The sequence below is a fragment of the Rutidosis leptorrhynchoides genome, chromosome 5 (genome assembly GCF_046630445.1).
Source record: "Rutidosis leptorrhynchoides isolate AG116_Rl617_1_P2 chromosome 5, CSIRO_AGI_Rlap_v1, whole genome shotgun sequence".
NCBI lineage: Eukaryota > Viridiplantae > Streptophyta > Magnoliopsida > Asterales > Asteraceae > Rutidosis > Rutidosis leptorrhynchoides.
In genome coordinates, this window is record NC_092337.1 from 365728664 (window position 1) to 365735775 (window position 7112).

The window sequence follows — 7112 nt, forward strand, 5'->3', positions numbered from 1 at the left end:
TCGCGGAGTTTGTAAATACAGCTCACTCCATTTTGGAGTCTTTCTTGCCGACGGTTTATTTTATTTATATAATATATAAATAATTATAAGAATTATTTAAATATTATATTATATTTATGTGCATAGTTGACTTGTAATTTTTAGTCCGTTGCGTCGAGCGTTGAGAGTTGAATCTGGTCCCGGTTCCGGATTTTCGAATGTCCTTGCGTACAATTTAATATCTTGTACTTTGCGTTTTGAATCTTGTACTCTTGTAATTTCGAGACGTTTCTTATCAATAATTGGAACCTCTTTGATTGTCTTTTGTACTTTTGAGCTTTTTGGTCGTTTGTGTCTTCAATTCGTCGAATCTGTCTTTTGTCTTCACCTTTTATTATTTAAACGAATATCACTTGTAAATAGAACAATTGCAACTAAAAGCTTGTCTTTCTTGAGGAATAATGCTATGAAATATATGTTCGTTTTTAGCATTATCACAAACAAATTTAACTACGAAAAATTTTGTTAAGAATCCACGCTAACTTTTCCTAGCTAATTGTTCCTAGCTAACTGATTTCATTTTATTTATCACAATTTAATTATCGCAATTTACATTCTCGCAATTTTATTTATCGTCATTTAATTTCTATTATTTACTTTACGCACTTTATTTATCGTCATTTAATTTCTGTTATTTATTTTTACGCACTTTAAATACCGGGACACGTATACAAGGTTTTGACATATCATATTGACACATCTTTATATATTATTTGGAATCACCATAGACACTCTATATGCAGTAATGATCGAGTTCTCTATACAGGGTTGAGGTTGATTCTACAATAATATATATAGTTTGAGTTGTGATCGAGTCTGAGACATGTACACGGGTCACGATACGTATTAATTAATTCGAATATTATATATTAAACTATATATTAATTATTGGACTGTCAGCTGTGGACTATCGACTGTGGACTAATAACATTGGACAATTAAAATGAATTAAAATATTGATTATAATACATGAAACTAAACAATTCTTCAAGTGTGCCACTTGGTTTCATCTTAAACCTCATTTGCATCTTGACGATTATAATCTGCGTTCAAACCTTTCATAATTCTTGAAAACACCTCAATCGAAGGAGGATGAACCAATCGCACTTCATCTACGGAATAAAAGATTGATACATATAGTTATGCCTCCGAAAACACTCGGAACCTGAGTAAACGTTTAACACGTATCTGTGCTAACTCCTTTGGCATTGTTATTACCAAAAATAACATTGCAATTCCTTTTCAAATTAGCCAAATTTGTCACAGCTTCAACAAATCAATTTTGACTTTTCATTCGAGTAAACTCTAATATAACTTTGATATGTAAGTTTACCTTTCGTCATCATTACCGGAGAACCATTTATATTCCACCACATTAGCGGTAAACTTACCAGCAACTTCATTGATCTTTGACTTTCCAAAAAATCATTATTGTTCTTTGAAACTCTATCATGTACTCATCTACATCTTGTAACAATAATTGCCATACCAATTATCGGGAATAAGCAACCAGTACTTTGAAAACTCGCAACATATCTACATCAACCGTTATATGTATAACATTTATCTCTTAGGATTATGATCTTTCATTCTGAAATTCTGAAAAGCACTCAGTCTACAAAGCAATACTCTGAATGTTGAGAAAGCTGAATGAAGCAACATAAATCGTAGACAACCCCCTTAATCATCGGAAGTGATGATAAAGATTATTATGTTGGAAAAGCTCAGAAAAGTTGGAACTGGAAAACGGATTGAGCTAACCATAAAGGAGACCAAGGACAAATACAAGGACCATATCCTATATTCAAAGAATCCAGGTAGTTCTGGACTCGATGAAATCTTTAGAGAATATCCTGCTCCGAAGTCATGTTAAAATCTTGCGGAAAATCTTTCTCCATCAACCATCGAACTTAGAAATTCCAAAATATCATCATCAATATCTTCGATATTTCTGAGGATATTTTCATAAATATTCTCGTCTGAAATTATATACCTCTTCGTGCTTCCTGTGTATCATTATATTGGAAACATTCAATAGAAAATTTAGTACCGAAAAGCAGATTATGCGAAACTATGAAGAAAGCCGTGGATAAATCACAAAGAATAAGTTTGACTTCATAGAATTCAAATGATTCAATGTCTGCTAAAGTCTATAGTGAATATATTGCTCCTTACTCTAAACCCTTGCAGACAATAGTTTCTATCATCCTCTGATCTTAGATATTCTGAGATATTATCGTATATTTTATTATAAATATCCTCCATATTTCTGAAGATATTTTTATAACTATTTTTATCTGAAATCATTAATCTCTTCGTTCTATCAGTATTACATCATATAGAAACTATTAGTTTCTATATTCTGTAAACTTTCGAGCTTAAAATATGAATGTTATTGAAGTAATGTTGGGAACTAATGCACGAGTTAGTATAATATAATGACACTTGATCAACGTGATTATATTACAGTAAGTCATGATGAGTTTCTAATGGAATATGATGATTCACAGATCATAACGTCATCATGTGCCATGTTACACGACTCGATCATTCTACTTCACCTCCGAACATATCAAGAAAACATATTCTTGATAGTTCTATTCTCAGTGATTCTGGTAATTTGGCAAATCAAATCGTGCCATTACGATTCCCTTCTTAGAACATTAACAATGTTCATTCCGAAGTTTATATCTGCGAATTCTGAACCATTACAAGCGGTGTTTAATTGCAAGAAGAAGAAACGAAGGGATAAAGCTCCAAAATATAAGAGAAAATATAAAACCCAATAACAACATGGAGGTCACAAACCATGGATATTAATACGAATAGAAATATAAAGACACGGTAGAATTAAGAATAGTATCACCCCAAGGTAATAGTAGAAGTAACCAGATTCTTCTAAAGGAAGATTAAAAAGAAGAATGATAGAAATGATAATTAAGAAAATATCAAGGAGTAGAACTGGATGAAGCATTTTCCCAACCTTTTAAAAGTAAGAATTAAGAATGAAAGTATAGGAATGATAAAAATAAGGGAACGAAAGAAGTTCATTTATAGTGAAGATACCAGACAAAGCAATCGATACAGATCATCGTATTCAATTATAGAGATCTTAATTTCTTTACTCGCCGAAGAATCAGATCTTATAGATTTCCAAGATTTTCTTTTGAATTCCTTGAATTTCGGAATTCAATCAAGATAATGTCAGAAGTTAAGACATACCTTATATTCTAAATTCAACCCCGACTCTGTCAAAAGCTAAGACAAATCTTTATCCTTTCATTTCACTGTTTTGTGATAGCTTCACTCGTACTCTTCGAATAATCGAATTGTTTTATCCACATTACTCAATGATGATAAAACTCTATTTATTAACTCATATTCGTCATGAAAACATTTTTATTGTTAGCCATGACCACTTCACTCAAATTTCGGGACGAAATTTCTTTAACGGGTAGGTACTGTGATGACCCGGGAATTTTCGACCAAATTTTAAACTTAATCTTTATTGATTTCGACTCGATAAGCAAAGTCTGTAATGTTGTGTTTATATAATCAATTACCTTTTGACTGTTCCCGATGATTCACGAACCATTGCTTGTAAATATATGGATATATGTAAATATGTGCATATATAAATATATGTATATATATATAATAACATGAATATTAATAAACTATTAAATATATTTATTATTATAAATAAATATGTAAAATAAAATACGTTGTAATAAAAACTATTAGTTTATATATAATATATGTATATTACTTGTATATATATATATATATATATATATATATATATATTGTTATATTTAATCAAATTATTTAATATATATTTATTTGCGTAGTAAATATTGTTATGTAAAATTGTTTATATATATACATAGTGTATATTATATATAATTAATTTTGAACTTAAATTGTAAATGTCTGTAACTTTCGGTTGATGTTTATTTATTTTTAAAATAGGTCTAATATATATATATATGAAGTTTTAAAATAAAAATTGGTACATAATTTGATTAAAAAGATAATAATTTTGGTAAATATTTTTTTTACCTTTTCAAACTAAGTTTTTGTACTCCGTACATAATAATTGGAATAGAAAATAAATAATTATAGAACCTTTTTGATCAGGTTTCATACAGCTAATGAGTGAAATAATTAAATATATTTAATTTAAAAATCTGGGAACTTTAGAAACACTTTTAGACATTAACTGTTTAGCAATGGACATGCCCCGTGAAAACTGTCGGCACCATATGCCAAATGAAGGGCGGCCATGTGATTTCATTTACTGTGTAACTTTTGACTTCCAATTCACAATTATATTACTTATTATTATTATTATTATTATTATTATTATTATTATTATTATTATTATTATTATTATTATTATTATTATTATCATTTATTATTAAATATCAATGTTAAACTTATATATGGATATATATAAGTATATATCTACACAGAAGTATTCTTCCCTCTTCTTCATTCCATCTGCCACCCTCTCCATCGAGCTTCCACCACCTGCAAACCGCCTCCTTTCTTTCTGTCTTGGCCGGAAAACCAACACTATTGAAGCCGTTAATCTGTTTTCTATGGTTATACCTTCGGTTCACCTCAATTCCCCAATTAAACTTATGCTACTACTCGTCACTATTGTTTCTTCGTGACATAACAACACACACCTACAACTGTTAAAATCATGAGGTTGATGACGATGAATAGTACTTTTTGCAGCTACATCACTTTCATTTATATTTCTGTTCCAAACGACCCAAAACATACTTGAAACCACCATCTTTTACTGCATTTTTGCTTCTGTGAGGCTACCCGTTATTTTTTTTTCCTTCCTTCGATCTCCCTGTGTGCAACAGCCCCATGAGTTGCTACTGCTCACCGACGTTGCAGCTGCAGTTATTTTTTTTGACTGCTAATCGTTTCTGTTGATGTTTATGTGATGAAGACGATGAGCGTACGATAATGGTTACGTTTGTTAAATGTTGAAGACGAAGAATAGTGACGTTTAGGATAGTGATTAAGTTATGATTTTATGTTAATAAGCGAGAAATAGATGATTAGATGATGATTAGGGAATGATAAATATCATTTGCTTACGGTATTGATGATGAAAAGATGCGCAGATGATGATGATAATGATATGATATCGTGATGATATGATAACGAAAATGATTTAGATAAAGAAGATGAAGGTGATAATGTACGAGGTCGAGGATGATGATGGTGAGTATGATTACGGTTTGGGCAATGAAAATGATGAAACGATTTTTTTTTAAAGATAATACACAGTTCTGGGTTTTGTATTTTAAGAAAAAGATGAAATAGAAAAACGGGGTATATATATAAATAGCGAGTAGAATACTTCAGAAAAACGAAGTGGCACAAATGGTTAGAAGGTGTGTTGTTTATCGAGAGGTCCCTGGTTCGAACCTTGGCATAGACAAATGTATATTTTTTTTTTAGCTGGGCTGATGGCAAAGGTGGAGTATTGGGCCGTAAATGATTTATTGTAGTTGGGCAGAGAGTTGTGCAGTTGGGCCGATGGAAGAATAGGGATATAATCAATTTCGATTTATATGAAGTTACATATGAGATTATATAAGATAAAATGGAACGGATGAGTAGTTTAAGGGTTTTTCCGGTGAATGAGAGGTCGCGGGTTCGATCCCGAGCAATGGCATTTTATTTTTTTTGGAGCTTATTATTGAGGTAGTCACCACCCTTTTTTGTTATTATCATTATTATTGTTATTTTTATTATTGTTATTAGTATTATTATTATTGTTAATGTTATTGCGATTATTACTAATATAATTATTATTATCTTTACAAATACAAGTATTAGGATAAAATTATCATTTATTATTATTATGATAACAACTAATATCATTAGTATTATTATTAATATTAACATTACTTTTATTATTAAGTTTTAACAGCAATATTATTATTAACACTTCTACTACTAGAATCATTATTATTATTATTAAAATTAGAATCATTATTATTATTATTAAAATTATATTATTATTATTATTACCAATATTTCTATCATAATAATTACAATAAAAGTTAGTTACATAAAAATATATTTAATAAAACTATATTATACATTTTATTTATTTAGAGTATGTAAAATAGATATATTTAAATTATTAATGAAACATATAATTTACTAAGATAACAATTGTAATAAATAAATATGTTCGATTACAATGTGTTAATATAAATAATTGATATAGGTTCGTGAATCCGAGGCCAACCCTGCCTTGTTCAATATAGTCATATGTATTTTTGCTACAAAATACATTAGGTGAGTTTCATTTGCTCCCTTTTTACTTATTACATTTTTGGGCTGAGAATACATGCAAATGCTTTATTAACTGTTTTACAATATTTATATGCGTGAGTTTCATTTGCCTTTTTACCCTTTATATTTTTGGGCTGAGAATACATGCGCAATTTTGATAAATGTTTTACGAAATAGACACAAGTAATTGAAACTACATTATATGGGTGAATGATCGAAGTCGAATATGCCCCTTTTTATTAAGTCTGGTAATCTAAGAATTAGGGAATGGACACCCTAATTGACGCGAACTCTAAAGATAGATCTATCGGGCCCAACAAGCCCCATCCAAAGTACCGGATGCTTTAGTACTTCAAAATTTATATCATGTTCGAAGGAGGATCCCAGAATGATGGGGATATTCTTATATGCATATTGTGAATGTCGGTTACCAGGTGTTCAATCCATATGAATGATTTTTGTCTCTATGCATGGGACGTATATTTATGAGAACTGGAAATGAAATTCTTGTGGTCTATTAAAATGATGGAAATGATAATTTATGTTTAACTAATGAACTCACCAACCTTTTAGTTGACACTTGAAAGCATGTTTATTCTCAGGTATGAAAAAAAATCTTCCGTTGTGCATTTGCTCATTTTAGAGATATTACTTTGAGTCATTCATGACATATTTCGAAAGACGTTGCATTCGAGTCGTTGAGTTCATCAAGATTATTATTAAGTCAATTATAGTTG